General features: G+C 39.2%; 1 protein-coding gene across 3 annotated transcripts in view; it reads right to left on the bottom strand.

Annotated features, from left to right (window-relative positions):
* Positions 1-20,437, bottom strand: part of GALNT2 (polypeptide N-acetylgalactosaminyltransferase 2) — a 161,093-nt gene that overhangs the window by 97,689 nt on the left and 42,967 nt on the right. Inside the window, exon 1 of one of the 3 annotated variants that reach the window (XM_030556862.1) lies at positions 13,761-13,823. The exons of the other annotated variants lie outside the window; for them this stretch is intronic. The gene's annotated coding sequence lies outside the window, so the exon portion shown is untranslated. Of the gene's footprint in view, positions 1-13,760; positions 13,824-20,437 lie in introns of those variants that run through there. 3 annotated transcript variants of the gene reach the window in all.

Raw genomic sequence — 20,437 nt, forward strand, 5'->3', positions numbered from 1 at the left:
CCCGGAGCCAGCCAGCAAACCGCAGGGAAGGAGACCTGCTTGCTTGGGGGTTCGGGGAACGAGAGAGCAAGCTGGGGAAGGAGACCAGCTTCGCCGCGGTTTGCTCTCGCGTTCCCTGAACCACCCTGCAAACCGTAGGGAAGGAGACCTGCTTGTTCGGGGAACGCGATAGCAAACCGGGGAAGGAGACCAGCTTCGCCGCGGTTTGCTCTCGCGTTCCCGGAACCACCCAGCAAACCTCAGGGAAGGAGACCTGTTTGCTCGGGGTTCGGGGAGCGCGAGAGCAAGCTGGGGAAGGAGACCAGTTTGATTACCAGAGGCTTCCTCAGGTATGCTGGGATACCTGCTTATTCCACGGAGGTCAAGAAAAGGGCTGGTAAGTGTCTATACTTGATTACCAGCGCTGGATCACCAGCGCTGGATCCTCTACACCCGAGACAAAACGGGAGTACGGCCAGCGCTGCAAACAGGGAGTTGCAGCGCTGGTGGTGCCCTGCAGATGTGTACACCTCCTAAGTTGCAGCGCTGCAACTTTCTGATGTAGACAAGCCCTCAGACTCTTTCAGTGGAATAGCATTCAGTGATAAGCACAAGATACTGCAGGTTAGCTCTTCTTACCAAAGGAGAATATCTTAACAGATTACTATTCATATTCAGACTCATTGCTAAGGTAAAGAGAGTTGTATTGATTTAATGGTGCAGAAAATAGCAGGCTGGGTGTGCAAATCATTCATGCCTTCCTTCTGGCATTTGGTGACATTTAAGGAAACTCAAGTGAAAGACCAGTTCTTATTTACAAGCTCACATCAGACACGCTGGTCAGTCAATGCATGCAGGATTTTTCAAGTGCAGGTTAGCAACTGGCTCCGTGGATGTCAATAATAAAAAGTAGGGAGACCTGATCTCAGTGAGGTAGAAGGTTTCGATTTTCAATGGCCGATTCCTGCCCAGCTGATTGGTGGGGAGAAGGAACACCTATTGGTCTGTACTATTAGCAGGCTACAGAAATAAGCTACTTCCCAAAACATCTGGAACACAGTTTACACACAAATGAAAATTCATGATTCTATTACTTCTCCACTCCTGAAAAGAAAAACTAGGAGATGAACTAGGACATATTTCCTGCAATAAGTCATGTGTCTTTTACAAACAATGGTCAAAGCAGTCACTTAATTCTCAAATTATTTTACTATTTCTATACAAACAGATATGTACAGTCATATTTCTATGGCAAGTGCAGGCTCAGCAACAGAAGCTACTTATATTGAGCTATCAGATACATTGGATTTGGAAAAATCTAATAAGCCAAATCATAAATCTGTTTCATTTACAAGAACCTTGAGTTATCCGATGCTATTGTGAGTGTGCAAGACAGCTTCAGTAGGAAAAAATAAAATTTCACACATCTTCACAGAAAAAAAAAGGGTCACGGAAATAGTGACATTGAGCATTAATACTTGCAAATTGTTAGCAGCATGATAACAATGTAACAAAAGAAAGGTCTGTCTAGCTAATTTTCAGACTTTAGAGTGGTTCCTATATTTGTTAGTAACTGAACAGAATAGCTCTTTTATAAGTACTTGATAGGAAACCTATAGCTCTTATTTTGCATATGCTGTATGTTCTAAATCCCCATGTAAAGAATTATTTAGCAGGAGGAATTCCAAACACATACAAAAAGCAGGTGACAAAAGATACCCAGAAATAGAACCAAAGGACTGTTTACCCAAAAGCCCTGTTCTTAGAATATAGAAAGTCTTTCTATATGATTTTCTATAAAGAAAAAAGTTTTCAGCGTGATAGCTGAAGACATTACAGTAGTGCTTGTGATCAGACACTCATAGGAGTTCAGAAACAGCAATCCCAGAATCAGAAGACTGGATAAAATACTTTGCATTGGGACAGCTCCTTCAAGAGCAACCATACAACTCCTCCATTTACTAATATTTCAGAACTATAACTCTGTCAAACCACAAACAGGATGCACGTTTGTATCAAGCTGTTATAAATAAAATGTAAAAACGTCCACTGACTTTGACACCACAGGTAAGTCTACACTGCACTGAGACACCCACAGCTGGCCTATGCCAGCAGGCTTGGGCAATGGGGCTGTTTAATTGCAGTTTAGACGTTTGGGCTTCACCAGCAGCCTGAGATCTGAGACCCTCTCACTTTGCAGGATTTTAAAGCCCAGGTTCCAGCCTGAGCTCGAATTTCTACGTTGCAATTAAACTAGCTCCTTACCCGAGCTCTGATAGTCCGAGTCAGCGGACCAACTGCGGGTTTTTAATTGCAATATAGACACTCTGAGTGATCGGTACTATAAAAACTTAAAGTCCCTAAATACAGCCACCATTTTTTGAATACAAAACATTAAAATTATCCAAAACAAATGTATGTTTTAGCAATTGTTTGTCACACAATAAAAATTAAGAAATTGATGAAAACTTAAGTTTTAGCAGGAAGTCACTTAAGAACTACCTAAACAGACAAAATAATATGGATTTTAATGTCTGCATATATGCATTTTTTAATTTACATGTATTCCAGACTTTGTGTAGGCAGTGACCTATTACAGGCATTCCTACATTTTAGAAGACAAGGGCACAAACCAAGTTACTAATTAAGCACTGTGCAAGTGCCATACAATCTCAGTTCAAGGGGCAGCGATCTATTTCCAATGGCTGCTTAGACACTCAAGGTATGTCTATACTGCACTCAAAGGTGTGATCGTTCCTTGTGTTGACACACCCACACTAGCTTTAATAAAGCCAGTGTGACTAAAAATAGCAGTGAAGCCATGGCAGTGCAGGCTTCAGTGCAGGCAATACTTGCCTACCTGGAACCCTGAGTACATTAAATGGCAAAAAGCTCTGTTAACAGAGAGTTAAGGTAGCACTGAGGTATCTTGTGCCCTGCTATTCCAGAACATTGAGTTGAGCAAAACTTAAACTTGTGAAGACCAGGAAATACAGAGTTAAGGTACATACCCATGAAACCTTAACTCTGCCCCTGCCCTCCCTCCTACAAATCCCTCCTCCCCCTCAACTGCCAAGAGCCACTGGGAATTATCTGCATGCACTCCAGCTCCATTCACTGTGTTAGGCGTAGCTGCATTGAATGGTGGAGGAATAAGTTGGCGCTGCATGGAAGAGCTGTCATTGTGATACAAGATGATCTGGGTGGTTGTGGCCCTCTGGGGGAGATGTGAGCCCCCTCTTCCCTGACCCCTCTGTGGGTGATCAAAGGGAAGAAGTGCATGTGCATCTTGAGAGAGCCAATATGCCTCATTTCAGTGCTGTACTGTGCAGGTTGTGTCACTATCAGGGCACCCCCCCTGCCATGGGGACTGTCAGCAGCTAGGTGCGAGAGGAATGAGGTCTATGCATTTAATAAAGGGTAAATGAAAGCATAGTGCTTGATGGCATGTGCATAAAGACAAGGGTTGTAAAAGGGGTTGAAGGAGTGGGAAAATTTAGTGGATGTGGTGTTTTCAGTGGAGTGGTTAAGTGTCAGAGTGTAGGGCAGATGTAGGTATTTCTTATTCCCTGCAGTGCAAAAAGGTAAAGTATGTGTTATGGGCTTATACGAGCATTGCTCAAAAAGAGGGAAGAGTTAAGGCTGTGCGGGCATGTACCTAAACTCTGTGTCCTGGTTTTCTCTGGGCATACTGCTCAAGTGAGACACTTATGCCAGGTCACCACATTTCAGGGCAAGCTAAGTAACTGTGTGGATTTTAGAGCACTTAGAAAAATCAAGTTTAAACAGAAAGCTGGTTTTAACCTAAACTACAGCAGACACGGCAGTCTGTTATAATAGTCACGTTCCTAGCCCTCACCAGGGTACACGCTGCTGCATCTTCACTGCTATTTTTAGCTGCACTAGCCAGATTAAAGCTGGCATGGGTGTGCCTACACAAGCTGCAATCACATGTCCAATTGCAGGGCAGACAGATCCTGTGACAATCAATTCACTGCCTTACTCCAAGGCACAAAGTTAAAAACTGAATTAACCCCTAGTAGTAGTTCAGGTGTGGTGTAGTCTCCTCGCTACCAGACACTGGTAGAGCAGGAAAATGGTTCTGGCTGACTACAGTCAGATCCAGTTCACTACGAACACACCAATGTCACTGATGCTCAGTGCACCTCCCTGTGGCTTCACTCACACATTGAAGGGAGTTGAAAAGATTGAACCCAGTGGAACACCCTGAATAAGAGCACTTGGCAAAGAAGTGAAATTGCTCATCATAACTCATCATGCTTCATTTTATAACAACATTCAGCTTATTTAAATATTTCAGTTGTGTCACCTCACTAGTTCTCAAGACGATTTCTCATAAATAGAATGGGAGGGCCTTATCTATCTGTTACCTGTTGGTTACTCTAACCTTATCCTTCAAGTATATTAACCAACATTCTATTTACTTATTTACATTTAACATATTCTATATACCACTAAACTTGTACAACAGCTACATGAGTCCGAGTCCTGCCCATTCCCTCAATGTTAGTATCCGCAAACTTAATGATACTTTATAATTACATAAACAGTTTTTTTTTTTTAAATACTGGTCCTGTAGTGAGGCCGAGTGGCCTCCCTCCAAGCAGGAGAGCAAGGGACCATTACATGCCCCTTGGCGGGTGGAGCCAAGATCACCCCACCCCCCTTGCTGAAAGTACCAGGGCCTGGCCAGAAGTATAAAAGGCAGACCCTGCAGCACAGTTGGGGCAGAGTGTGGAGAAGGACGATGCCCCGCCTGTTCTGCCACGTCCCAGAGGGGAACCTAAGCCTGGGGTAGACAATCCTGCCCCTGCCAGGACCCTAGGCTGGGACGCAGTGGAGTAGGTGGGCCCACGTCCCTCTGTCACCGCACCGCAGGGTGGCTGACGGCCTACACTGTTCAGGAAAGCTCCAGCCCTGAAGAAGGAGCCTCCCTTGCCAGCACCCTTATAGACTGTTTGCTCTGCTGGCTGCCTGATCTCTGCCCACGCTAAAGCCAGCCCTGAACCTCCTCAAGCCCAGGCCCCCAGTTCAGTTATAGACTCTGTTTAAGGGCTGACAGCTTGAGCTGCCCAAACCCAGGCTAAAGCCTGACTGACTATTGATCACCCAGCTCTATTGTGGGCTCTTGGCTGTCCTGCAGATTCTGGTCCTGGCCAGACAGGACCAGACTGAGTGGCCTCCCTCCGAGAGGGAAAGCGAAGGACCATTACAGTCCCAACACAGACAGCCTCTGTGCAGCTTCCCTGAACACCCATACCTTTAATGCTCTCTGCTCGTTATATAACTATTCTTTAATTTATTACCTGCCCCAGAGTTTATATAATAATGTTAACTTTGTTGAAAGTTTTTATTGGCTCCTCTCTCAATAACTCAAGCCAGCAGTTATTTCATTTAAATAATCCAGTTTTTCAGGCAAATCAGCATGGATTTGTGAAAGGTAAATCATGTCTATTACACATAGTAGTTTCAAATATCCATTACCTAGCCATAAATATCTACCTTATGCAGGATAAAGATGTCAGGAGTTGCAGATCCACTAACCCTTCAAAAACCTTTATAAATATTGGGATTGTACGGTTCTCTATCAGCTGGTAATTCCACAGTATCAAAAGGCTTCCTAAAAATCAGTTAAAAGATTGAATATATGGGCCTTTAAACACCTTTGAATGCAATAACTCAGCACTTGCTTCTAGAGATAGATGGGAGTAGGAAGTTGCAAAAGAAAACTACTTTTATATATAGGGATCAGGGAAAGCTGAAAGGTGGGTTTTTTTTTTTTTTTTTAATTATTATGTACCTCAGAAATATCAAATCATATATTTTCCGGAGGATCAGAAAACCAGAGACTGTGTTCTTTCAGCCCTTATTTGAAAGGAAGATGGTTAGTGAATGTTTATTAAAGATCCTTCTTCCCACTTGTTCAAACTTAAGTAGAGGTTTAAAAAAATTACTAGAAACCCCTTCCCCTCAGTAGCTTGGGTACTTGCAGTATTACTATCTAACTAATTCTCCAACTGTCCATAAACTGTTATAGGGAAACAGAATAGGCAATAGGTGAACTACAATATAAAAAACTAGGAGCAAAAAAGAGGTGTGGCGGGGGGGAGGAGGGACTGCAAAACCCCCTCTGAGTTTTATATATATCTTACAATAAAAGGAGATCTCATGACACAGGGAAACAGACGGGAAGTACATTCACTGCAGCCCAGCCTTACTTTCACAATATTAAGAGAAAAATCTCTTATAACTAGGGCTGTCAATTAATCGCAATTAACTTGAAAAAATTCATCTCGATTAAAAAAATTATTGCAATTAATCGCAGTTTAGTAGCACTGATAAACAATAGAATACCAGTTGAAATGTATTAAATATTTTGGATGTTTTTTCTACATTTTTAAATATATTGATTTCAATTACAACACAATATACAAAGTTGAGGGTGCTCACTTATTACAAATATTTGCACTGTAAAATGATAAACAAAAGTAGTAGTATTTTTCAATTCACCTCATACAAGTACTGTAGTGCATTCTCTTTATTGTGAAAGTGCAACATACAAATGTAGGTATTCTTGTTACATAACTGCACTCAAAAAACAAAACATAAAACTTTAAAGCCTACAAGTGCACACAGTCCTACTTGTTGTTCAGCCACGCTAAGAGACAAGTTTGTTTACATTTACAGGAGATAATGCTGCCCACTTCTTATTTACAATGTCACCAGAAAGTGAGAACAGGCATTCACAGTGCACTTTCGTAACTGGTATTGCAAGGTACTTACATGCCAGATATGCTAAACATTTCTATGCTTCTTCATGTTCCGGCCACCATTCCAGAGGACATGCTTCTATGCTGACGATGCTCGTTAAAAAAATGTGTTAATTAAATTAGTGACTGAATTCCTTGAGGGAGAATTGTATGTCTCCTGCTCTGTTTTACCTGCATTCTGCGATTCATTTCATGTTATAGCAGTCTCGGATGATGATCCGAGCACGTTACTCGTTTTAAGAACACTTTCACTGCAGATTTGACAAAATGAAAGAAGGTACCAAGGTGAGATTTCTAAAGATAGCTACAGCACTCAAACCAAGGTTTAAGAATCAGACGTGCCTTCCAAAATCTGAAAGGGATGAGGTGTGGAGCATGCTTCCAAACGTCTTAAAAGACCAAACACTGATGCAGAAACTACAGAACTTGAACCATCAAAAAAGAAAATCAACCTTCTGTAGGTGGCATCTGACTGAGATGATGAAAATGAACATGTGTCAGTCTGCACTGATTTGAATCGTTATCAAGCAGAACCCATCATCAGCATGTCCTCTGGAATGGTAGTAAATGCATGAAGGTACATATGAATCTTAAACGAATCTGGCCCTAAATATCTTGCAATGCCAGCTACAACAGTGCCATGTGAATGCCTGTTCTCACTTTCAGGTGACATTGTAAACAAGAAGAGGGCAGCATTATCTCCTACAAATGTAAACAAACTTTTTTGCCTGAACAACTGGCTGAACAAGAAGTAGGACTCAGTGGACTTGTAGGCTCTTAAGTTTTACATTCATTTGTTTTTGAATGCAGAGCTTTTTTGTACATAATTCCATGTTTGTAAATTCAACTTTCATGATAAAGAGACTGCACTACAGTACTTATATTAGGTGAATTGAAAAATGGTTTTTTTTACAGTGCAAATATTTGTAATAAAAAATAAATATAAAGTGAGCACTGTAGAATCTGTATTGTGTTGTAACTGAAATCAATATAGTTGGAAATGTAGAAAAATATCAAAAAATATTTAAATAAATGGTATTCTATTAACAGTATGATTAATCACGATTAATTTTTTTAATCACTTGACAGCCCTACTTATAACTTATGATTAAATAGAATATGGAGAACTTTTCCCAGGTGTCTGGAATGTGACGAGAGATCAACACATATGTGATGGTATGGGGAGAGGATTGCAAATGATTCCTTTCCTAGTCCAGTCAGTCACTTCTGCAGCTCATTGGAGAAGGAAACAGTGCCGCTTCCCTTTCATCTATGGGGGGAGACCAGAGAAAAAACAGTTGTGAAGTTAAAACATGATCCTAAGGAGCTACCCTGCAAAACCAAGTACTTTTAACAGGCTTACTCTTTGACTGGAAGCGGTCTGCAGGAGAGGGATATAAACAGTGGCACTACTCACCACCTTTCCTCCCGGTGAAGCGCACAACACAGTGAAATTGGACAGGAGACAGAATAGAGATGAGAGAATGAAAGAACTGCCTAGAAAACCAAAGAACAGAAATCAAGCTTCAGCACAAAAGAAAAGTCTGTGCCTTGGATCTTTTGTAGAGCTAGAGAATGAGCATGTGGTATTTACTATCTTTCACACTGGGAGACAAAAACAAGGAAGACTGATTTAGGGAAAGCCTCTATAATTTAAAATGAGCAGAGTTAACTTCTGGTTTCAGATCCTTAAGAATCCCAGCCACTTAAGGACAACAGTAGGGCACTTCACTTTCCTTCATGAATGATAAGCTGTAAACAAAAACAAACTACATTAAGTCCTTGCGTTGGTAAAATTTTATGACACCTTACAATACAAAGCAGATTTTTGTTATAGGGCTATCTATTGAATCTAAATGGCTGTTTCTGCCTCCAGCTACTGCCCTTGCATTCTCCTCCATACGTCTGCATTCCAACTTCTTTTTATAGACAAATCCCACCAAATATCCATATCTGATCCTAATTGTTTGAGGAGTTCCAAAGAGAAAGACCACCCCCACTCCCAAACAGAATGAATGTACTATGCCAGGGGAGACTTCTCTATCTAATCTCTATAGGAAGTCTCTTTAAAATCTTATGGGAAAGCAAACTTTTCCATCTAAGGTTTCATGAGCCTATCTTGAAGCTAAAGATGATCTTTCAAGACTTTTCAAGTGGGGTGGTCAAATGTAGGTTTGAATGCCAAATACATGAACTGGTTTTCAGCACTAAAAGAACCAAACTCTCTATGCAGTGCTCTGCGAAGCACAAGGTAATGCATAATCATCACCTGCATTAATTTGCCTCCCCTGAAGATTTAGGATTTGTCTACACTACAGATTATGTCACTATAGTTTATGTCATTCAGGGGTGGGAATAAGTCATCCTCCGAGTGACGTCAATTACACTAACCTAAGCATCGGTGTGTGTATAGCACTATGTCAGCTACCGCCTCAAGAGGAAATGGTTTTATTATGTCGATAGGACTGAGGCCACGTCCAGACTAGGAATTAAAATCGATTTTAGATACGCAACTTCAGCTACGAGAATAACGTAGCTGAAGTCGAATTTCTAAAATCGAGGTACTCACCAGTCTGGACGGCGCTGCATCGATGTCCGCGGCTCTCCGTGTCGATTCCGGAACTCCGTTCGGATTGATGGAGTTCCGGAATCGATGTAAGCGCGCTCGGGGATCGATACACCGCGTCCAGACTAGACGCGATATATCGATCCCCGAGCAATCGATTTTAACCCGCCGATGCCGCAGGTTAGTCTGGACGAGGGCTCAGAGTGTGTCTTCCTTAGACACACTATAGTGCTTCTAGTGTAGACTAGCCCTTAGAGATTTCTACACATTTCAAAACCCAGTAACAAAAGCAAAATTAAATGAATAGTTTCAAACATTCAAAACCCTCCCCTCCCATATTCCACTCTCTAGACACACCCTTTTCTCTCATTAGCCTTTGATTAAGGCCCCCAGAGGTTATAAATTAAGTAATCAAAATATTTCTTTTGATAAGGAGTAGTGCCTGCAATGTGTTGTCCAAAATTTTTCTAAAGATGTACTGCCAGATTACAATGGGATTACCTTGACCTGGTTAGGTGATCGTTCCCATATTTCTCTGAATAAGAACTAGTGTTAGAATCCCTTTTGTAGAGCATTTTAAAATGCCATCTTTAAATAAAAACCTCACCTTGAAGACGCTAAACCAAAAATGGTAGGATCTCCATCAGTCTGAGTGAAGAGAGATGCCTATTACATCAAGGTCACTAATTAGCTAAGGAGGACAAGGAGTTCCTCACTACTCCATATGCAGTTTTCCCATTAGATGACTAGAGGGAGAAGTGTGCTGAATTTGTATTTAACTCATTTTTGTTATTTTATTTTCATTGAGTCAAGAAGCTAGGTTGGCGAGGGATTCAGATGTGGACAAGCAATCTGTTTTTAGGTTTGGCCAATCAATTCATCCTATTATCAATAATCCCTATAGAAAACAATTATTGTTTCACTGTATGACCTGGTTTTTAAATCTTTGATAATAAGTGAAATTCCTTAAAAGGTAGACAAATTCTGACATACTTGGATATGACAACTGATTTTTACAGTACAAGTTTAAATTTAGATTTGTTTGTAAAGATAAAGTTTCTTTAGTTTATGGCCCAAACATTTCAGATTTGTGCCTGGGGCAAGATTCAATATGAAACACTCTAGAACATCAAGCTAATATTTGCTTCTGTGATTTAATGGTTGGTATATGGTTAAATATGTTTCATAGAATGGGAAAGATATTCAAACTCCTGTCAAAAGGAAGAAAAATTCTAGCCATGATAAAGAGCTAATAGGCACACATAGGTTTACTGAAGGAATGCGATCTTCAGAATTCAGAACTGTGCCAGAAGTGGGAAGCTTAAGTCTTTGCATCTTATTTAAAACATAGGTGTTGTTGAAAAGATTGTTTTACACCAAGATACCAGTTAGCATCAAATGTGAACCCTTCTCCACTTCTCCTAGGATTTCTACCCAAGCCACCAATTGTTTCATGCAGCCACAGAACAGCACCAAATTGTACCGCTCTCTATCAGTACAAACTAAGGTGTATATGAATTTACAGCTTAAAATGAGATGCACAGCCTCATCTTTATTGCTCTGCACTCTATTCATTGCACTATGGTTTTCAACTGAGGATTACACACAGCAGTACCAGTGACTCATGCTTGGTGTTTTCTGGTCCTCCCCTTCTGAGAAAAGTGGAAATAAATAATATATACCTGGAATACCACTGGGTCATCCACATAGCTGAGCAATTATAAACAGGTGGATAGGTGATGATATACTAGCCATGCATAGCTGAAGTTTATCCAGATTGCTTTAAAAAAAAGGGGCTCTAAACATTTTGATTTTTTTTAAATGTCATTTTGAAACATTAAGCAAATCTCTATTCTGCATAAATGCTCTTGTTATTCGCCTTTGGAGGAAAGACATTCCCTAACGGATTATGAAAGCGGGCAAGGTGAAGTTTTTGGAGATATCATAGCTTGCTGCCCATGGAGGGCCTGGGAGAGCATTAACTGGATTTCATTTTTCTGACAGCGCAAGAAGCTAGCTGTCCATAGAAGTAGCTCCTGACAGACATTAAATAAAACTAAAGGGAAAACAGATTACAAATGATTGAGCCAACTACCTGAAATCCCTATACTATAATATATCTAATAGCAGAAACAGTAAGCTGAAACTGAAACTTTTAGCTCCATACTATAACTTTGATACAACTTTAATCTCATTTTAAAACGAGGGCCTGGCAAGAAGAGGATGAGAGCCAAAGTCTTCTCAAGCAGTGGCCTATTCATCAGCATTCCCTTCAGAGAGGAGAGGTCACCAACTGTGAACTGTTCAGAGAACTCTAAAACAAACTCTGCCCAGAAAGCACACAATAGAAACAGACTTAAGAGAAAAAACAAAAATTAAGGACTGACCCAAGCAGGACGGATAAACCAGGTACAGTTTAGAAAAAGCCTTTATACTACAATCAAACCCACAAACAAGGGAAAGACTTGAAACTTAACTTGGAAAATTACAACAGGAGAAACAGCTCAGAGTTTGATTTCATCCAGGTTGCCTAACTGAAAGCTGTTCATAAATCACTAGAAGTGAAAGCTTCTCAATGAAAAATTTAAATTTAAACCAGTCAGGCAGTATTTACCATCCATTTCTAAAAATCACTTTGCCAACATATGCCAAACTTAGCTATTCAGCAGCCCACTGGAAACTAAATATGAAACTCTAATCTTGTTGGGAAATGGAAGCCAACTGGTGATTTTGAAGTCATGAACAACATGTAAAAGACTGCAAGACAATGGAAAGTTAACTCCAGTTATTTAGCATTTCTACAAGAGTCAGTATTATAACAGCATACTCCATTGCTTCAAATTCTCTAGAGACCTCTTTGCCGTCCCTCACAAGGCAAGTAAACTTTTTAAATTTACATGTTAGAAGTCATGCCAAAACAGCAAATATAAAAAACAGTAGACCAGGAAAGATCCCCTTTCACATGAATGTATATTTCCTTAGAGATCCCTTCAGTTTTGGGGCAGGAAAAGACAAGAGGAATGGCTCAAGCATATGGACCACCACATTTTGTGGTAAAGTCAGCAATTTACATCAGGATTTAAACTGCCAAGTGGAAAGCCTTGACTTAAATCAATTTTCAACAATTTTCATTTGCACTTCAGTTATTTTCCAAAGAAAGGGGCATTCTGATTGGTCGATATAACCATTAAACCATGTTGATTTACAACTAGAGACTTTACACTAGATTTGCTTTTTTTGCTGCCTAGGAGGGTACCCTGTAACTATATACATTATTTAAGCAATTACATAGCTCAATATTTTCTTAGTCATGGTACATTTTAGTATGTCAGAAAAATGTAAATGATTTTGCTTATTTACTAGATAGTTAACATTTTGCTAACAATTTGTGTCAAGCTAATTAGGATGGTAACTGGAACTAAATTAAACATATCATATAATGCTTATTTTTTATTAAACTAAACAACCTTAAGTGTTTTGAATATATAAACTTATCAAAATACGCTTCACATTTACAACTAAATGATTTATTAAAGGAATAGAGGTATTAACTGTGGTCAGTGAATTAAATTGATTAATTCAAGTCAGCCAGTGAAAATTTTCAAATGTGCCTAACAAAGTGACTAGAGATTAAGCACCTACTGAAAATGAAATAATCTAAGTTACTTAGGCTGTACTTCAGACTTAAAACTAGTAGATCTTGTCACCTCCCACCTTGTCTGTACTCCTAGACCAGAAGAGAGAAGTTTTCCTGCCTTTGCAACTCCAGGTGTCTCCACTTTGAATGAACTAGTCCAAATGAGGTGGGGGAAAAATCCTTTCTGTGCCTGCACAAGAGGCTACTTGCTGTCAAAAGCTGATTTAGCATTTCCACAAACTCTAGTTCCAGGTACAAGCTAGCTATTTCCACCGTTACAGTGGAGTGACTTTCTTTTAAACATCATGCTGTAATGGTTCACCACCCCTGAAATGTATTATGGTTGGCATGATTGATTATTAGATGCCCATGCCATTGCAGCAGCATCTTCAGCAGTTGGGCATCTACCCTGGTACTTTGGGTTAAGAATATTGGCAAGAAAATGAGGTGGAGTAAGTATTTGATCCATCCACTTCCTTACTGCCTACAATTTAACTTTGTTGTTGGGTATTTCTTTCTTTCTTCAATATCTCAAAGTTCTTTCCAAATTTCAACAGCATTAGCAATCTTTCTACAGTTTGTCCAAGGCTATGGAAACACATTTCAGTATATTCACCATACCGTCAACATTTCTCTTCAGTCCAATGTTGACTACTTCGGTTGTGATCATTCCATCTATTTTGTCACAATTTTCTTCATGAATTGTCATCAGAACAGGTCAGTTCTTAATAAATAGCTCAAAACTGTCAATCACTGAATTCCACCGTACATCATGGTGGAAAATTACCTTGGATCATGCTGCTCTCAGTGAAGATGAAGCAAAGGGTTGTTACATAACTATTTTGCAGTTTCAACAATTTCTTTTATTCCTGCAGTTGTAGGAAAAAAATTAAATACAAGATGCATCAGATGAGCACTATCCCCACATTATAAGTTTCAGGTTCCCTTCATTATCTTCTTCTAGATTTCGTCTACTCTCTGCTACATTTACAGCATTGTATGTGACAAAGCAATGCACTTGACACTTGAATTTGTGATCAGTTTGTTATAGCATTTACTGCTACGTCTCTTAATATTCTGCTTCATGGGCATTTCCTGATGTGTCAATTGTTTCTGTAAAATAGACAACACCATCTTCTGTTGTCATACAAATACATATTACTGGATCATTGTGTACATTGTTCCACTCATCAAGACTCAGACTAATGAGTTCCCCATCAATTTTTCTGCACATTGTTCAATTACCTTTTCATACATTCCAGAAATGTCTGCTCAGCCTGGTTGTAATGACTGAAATGTGTCAATTAAATATTTGTTCTGAACAAGACAAAAAGGGAGAATGTGTCACATAAATGAACCAAACTATTTTTCCCCATCTATAGAGTCTTGCTGGAATTTGCTGTTCTTGGCTACAAAATCATGCATGCTTTTACTGGACAATGAAAAAAGTCTTTTTTGATATACAAGTAATTTACTATTTGACATAAGTTAAGTTGCAGCACTGCTGGTAGTACCAGCAGATGACTCTGAAGTTGTTCACATTGCAGATGGACATGCAGAAACCCTTATGTCTAAGCTGGACCCTGAAACTAAAAAGCTAAGAGTCACTCTCTCATTAAGAATATAGAGTGCACTGCTTTAAAAAAAAAAAAAAGAAAAAGAAAAAAAAAGATTGTAAATGAAAGATTCTGCCTACTGCAGCTGTCTGTGTTACTGTTCAAATGATATAATTTATTCTAAACCCAGGTTCATAGCGGAAATTAATATATCATAGGATAATCTAAATCTATTTAAATCCTTATCTCTAGCATTTGGAAAAAACATTTTTAAATGTTAACATTCTTAAATGCCTAATAAAACTTTACTTTTAAAACCAGATGTTTGCTTCTATTGATTATATTGAGCAATAAAAAAAAAATCATAAATCCAGCAGTACTGATAAAAATGTAATTGATAAATACTCCCACAACAAACTGCCAATTCTATTCTGAACACTAACATTTTGAAATTCATAAATAATCCACCATAAAAACCACATTTCTGACAATAATGTAAGTTATCATTCACTAGCATAGTAAGACAGGGCAAGCAGTCCATACAAATAGCGCAAAAATAAGTTTATAACCAGGATAAAGCCCTTAATACGTGTGGCCTATTGTGCCATATTTATAATGCTTGATCTCAGTTAGATTCCCCTCGCCCCCCCAATTGTGTCTTCATGCAGGAAAAACAGCCTTTAACTCAAAGTTTTTGATAGAGGCACATGGATACAGCCGAAGTATTCTATATTTAAAATGTTTTGAGGGATAACAAATTTAGGCTTTTGCAAAAAGATTGATTGAATATTGATTTTTATCCACCCTGGGTAAATCGCTGCAGATAGGACATTGTTCTTGTTTCTTAGCACGGAATATTCTTGGTTCCCTGAACCAGAGGGAATGTGCTGATATTGCAGGGTTGCATAGGATATTCCTTTTATTAACTCAAACAAACAAACAAACTCCCTCTAAGACTGCAAGAAAAAACGTCAAACTGACTATTTTTGGTAATAGCATTTTTTTTTAATTTATCCATTTGAGGCTGTTGCATTTTTAACCTAATCATTTATATATCATTTAAAGAATGATAGATCTAAGATAAGTCCCTGACTTGAACAGCTTACAATCTAAATAGAGAAGCTGCAGAAAAGAGAGGGGGCAGGATAAAATATACAAGTAGTGACTGGAGATGTTATGCATATATTCTGGAGGTTCCAGAGTTTTGTGTTTTTTTTAAATCCACCCCTTCATCCCTCCCTTGTTTCCCTCTGCACCACTGCCTTGCTCTATACACTTCCCCATCACTATGCCAAAATAAAAGTGCATACCCTTTAGCAACTACCTTCCACCCAGTCTTCCTCATCTGGGGCTGAATGAGACATCTACAAAAAGGAACGGGGGGGAAAAAAAAAAAAAAAAAAAAAGCTAGTGTGAAGCTATCCAAAGTCTCATGTTTTGAAAGGCAGTTTCTAGAACAGATTGAAAGCTGGCTCTCATGGATACTCTATCTCCGTAGTCTTGGAGCAGCTCGTGTCTCACACAAGGGGCTAACCCTCCACCATCAGGAATAACGAATAACCAATTTTTTCCACCATTGACACTGGAGGGTGAAGCCATTCTAGTTATAAATTAAGCATTCTCCTCTCCACTTCATGCACATTTCCTGCTATAATCCTTTTTGTAGTGCATACGGAATATTAGCCAGGCTAAGCCTGGCACAGTGATCCTGAAAGCAAATAAAGTATGCTCTGATGCTCAAATAAGTGGCAGAAGAAGATAGCACTCCACACAGTCTTTTTCGCATGTCCTGACACTAAATCTTTATGGCATTTCTGCAAATTTGCTCCCACTTCCCTTTGACTTTCTCTACTAACTTTTCGGACTGTCAACTTTACAGACACTACCTGTTGTCAGCAAGTAGCATCAGCATCTGGTGCAGCTGAACTTTTGATGCTCATTCACACTTGCAACTAAACTGTGCATAGACCACGTTCAGTTAAAAACCGTGTTCATCACAGTTTTTGCCTTGACAATACACGCAGCTCAAGTGTTCAGCAACATCCAACAAGTAGATTATACAACGTTGGTTGGACTCTAGCTTCTTTTATGAGCTAACATTTTTAGTTAAAGTATGTGAACTTAATCAGTCAACAATATTGTTTAGATTACTCCTGTACAAGTAATCTTGATTAAGATGGGGCGCTCTCATACTCTACTGGAGGTACTGAACAATCAGCATGGGGCCATTTCTAATGGGGACAATGTAGAAGAGTTGTCCTACGCACTACCAAACTATCCCAAAATGTATACTTTCATCTAACCATTTGGTTAACATTAAGAGAACATACAACAGGAGTGAGTGATTTTTGCAGTGTTGCTTTAGCTAGTTGGTCCCAGGATATGAGAGGAGACAAGGAGGGCGAGATATCTTACTGTACCTACTTCTGCTGGTGAAAGAGACAAGCCATCAAGCTACACAGAGTTCACGTCTTCTTCTAGAGGAGAGATGTTGATTTCCATTTGTTGGAAATTACTCCTCAGTTTGATCAAGCAGTCTGTAGCAAACCAGGAGTTTAGCCAAGAGTAGCATGTGATCATGTTAATAAATAATTCATCAACGTACACACACAAGGGGCAAAGTTCAGATTTTGACTTTACTCAATTTTTGCCGTAGTATGTATGAGGCAACGTACAAAAGGTTACTGGTTCATTTATTAGATATGGGTAACTAAAACAGTTTTGTCATCATGGTGAAGACCAGAGTAGATATTTGTGCCTAGGATAACAAGTTTTATAACAATTCTAGGAGATTTCTTTAGCAGATTAGGAATTCAGATATGGCTCACTGGTAAACCCCACTTCCTAAGCCTTATGAATATAGCAAGGAGCACCTTTTACTTCTGGAGTGTTCTCTTAGCGTTTTATGTATTTACATCAAAATCTTCTCATGTGTGACTCTTTCAAGTCTCTTACAAAAAAAAAAAAAAACCATGATTTTTTCTACTCTTTATTAAATATTCTGCTTATCCAAGTTTCCTTGATATAAATGGATTTTTCACAACTTCCTGCACTCTACCAGGCCCATGGATTAATAATAATATTTTTACTCTATCTCAGAGTTTTTCCTTATAGAATGGTTAAAAAGAAATGAATAATTAAAATGTGGTCGGACAAAAACTCCTGTACTTAGGCAATCACTTCACATCCTCTCCCTCTTCCCCTGAAAAAAGCAGTACATTATCTCCCATACTCACAAAGCAACACCTGAGAACTAAATTTAACTTTTTCTTGTTTTGAAAATTTGAGGAAGTTTCCCCCCAGCACAATGGAAAAATAAACAGTGAGCAGGGCTGGAAAGAAAAACACCTTCTAAACCATCAGATCTGCTATCAAGGAGATCCTTTCTGAAACTGAAATGATCATTGAGGTGCACAGAACCCTGTTAGAAGCAGCACCAGCAGGACCAAAAGATATGAAAATGCATTTCACAGCAGAAGGAAGCTGTCCTGAAACATTCTAGAGGCAAGAAAAATCAGCTATCCAGGTCATAGGAATCATCTTCTAGGACATTCCTGCCACCATGTTGATACAAAGAAGGAACATTAGGGAGATTAGAGAAGAATACAAGAGATTGTTGGGGCTCCCTTCTAATTATAACTGCAACAGAACCAGAGCTTCCTCAGATACCCATGAAGGTTGTGTGAAAGAAGAGTGATCTGACTTACAAAGAGAACTTGGATAATACATGTGTAAACATCTGGTAGCTGGCAAACCCATAAGGAAGAGATCACCATGGGGGGGAGGGAAGACATTTAAAGCTCTGCTTCAGCGCAAATTAAAAAGAGGAAGCAAATAAATGAATATTTATCAATATTCATACAGTTAGACAGGATATAGTACTAAATTATATTTTAAAAAATTCCAGTTAACAGAAAGCAGACTGTCCCTTTACAGAATCACTACTCTTTTAGAGGTGCAATGGGATAATATAGAGGAGGGGAACTGAAATCATGGAAATGACTGATAATCCAGGACATCAAGGCTCTGGAAATGCTAAACTAGAAACAGACTTTAGCAGTCTTTCAAAGGTTAGTTTATTCCCTCAAAGCAGTGCAGTACAGCAATCCCTAGACCAGCAATAGACAGACAAGGCAAGCACTACAGTTCTGGAAAACTATGAAGCAGGGGAGGGGAAAATATACACATCTCATGGCAGTTGGTGCACAAAAATAACATTCTACCACCTTAAATTGCTAGTGTAGATCAAGCCTAAGTGTTCAGAAATGGGGTAACTGGTTTGGTTCCATCAGGCTTTGCTTTCTTATGAAACTTTACTAATCACTAATTCCAAAATATATTAAGAATGTAAGAGCAGCCATATCGGTCAAACCATCTAATCCACTACCCTGTCTTCTGACAGTGGCCAATGCCAGATTCTTCAGAGGAAATGAACAAAACAGGGAAATTTTTGAGTGATCCATTGTCACCCACTCCCAGCTTCTGGCAGTTAGAGGGATTGTGTCACTGACCATCTTGGCTAATTGCCATTGTTAGATAAGTTCATGGCGGATTAGTCTAATTCTTTTTTGAATCCAGTTATACTTTTGGCTCTTGCAACATCACCTGGCAATGAGTTTCACAGGCTGACTCTGCACTGTGTGAAGAGTACTTCCTTATGTTAAAACTTGCTGCCTATTCATTTAATTGGGTCACCTTGGTTCTTGTGTTATGAGAAAGGATAAACAAAACACTCATTTACTTTCTCCACACCATTCGTGATTTTATAGACCTCTCTCATATCACGCCTTAGTCATCTCTTTTTCAAGATGAGAAATCCCACTCCTTTTAAATCTTTCCTCATATGGAAGCTAATTTTTAATGCATTTCTCTGTACCTTCCCCAATTTCAATATCTTTTTTGAGATGGGGCAACCAGAATTGCATATGGCATTCAAGGTGTGGGCTGAAAGATGACTACTTTTATCTGACTAAAAGAACAAAAAAAAAAGTTTCCTTTATAAGTTCCTTGTCAGACAGGCTTCAAGAAATGAATGTTCTTAACGATCACTGAAGTCCTACATTACACTAGTATCAAAGTGTTACGTGATTATGCTTTCCTTTCTTTATCAACCTTGGAATTTCAACAGGAAGCCAAGAAGTATGCTGGCTAAATACAAAGTCCCTTGCCAACACAAAACAATTAGATGAACAGACTACAGGAGCATTGGAGAACGGTCTATTTTGTGACAACCACAACAGAACGCAGTCAAGCATATTCCTTATAGGAAGAGCAACAAGTGAAAAATCAAACAGTTGACCTGGCAGCCATTGCTTCTCTCATACTAAGAGAAGTTGCACGCAGTGATGTTGCAGCCATGTAGGTACCAAGATATTAGAGAGACAAGGTAAATGAGATAACATGTTTTATTGGACCAACTTCTGTTGTTGACAGAGACAAGCTTTCGAGCTACACAGAGCTCTTCTTCAGGTCTGGGAAAAGTACTGAGTGTGCATCACAGCTAAACACAAGATTGAACAAACAGCTCATATTCTAAGGAACTCTTCAAGGTGAAGTGGCCAGTTAGCCTATAGGCATAGGACAAAAAGAAGGGATAGCGGTTTACAGACTATTGTAATAAGTCATAAATCCAGTGTCTTTATTAAGACTCCTAAAAGTTCAGAATGGAGTAGGAACGAGACATAACAGAACAACAGGCTCTGCATCTTTCCCAGCCATCAGTTGAAGACAGGGACGGGGAAGTGTTTCATTATCAATCAGCATGACCTCCTACCACAAATGAGTGCTGAGAAAATTGTTACTTATGTAATTGCAATAACTATTCTAACACCAAACCTCCAATCTTCCATGTCTTCAAAATGTATAAAGAAACTTTAAAGTACATCACAAATCAACAATGAAGAATACA

Source organism: Gopherus evgoodei, chromosome 3, assembly GCF_007399415.2.
Source record: "Gopherus evgoodei ecotype Sinaloan lineage chromosome 3, rGopEvg1_v1.p, whole genome shotgun sequence".
Lineage (NCBI taxonomy): Eukaryota > Metazoa > Chordata > Testudines > Testudinidae > Gopherus > Gopherus evgoodei.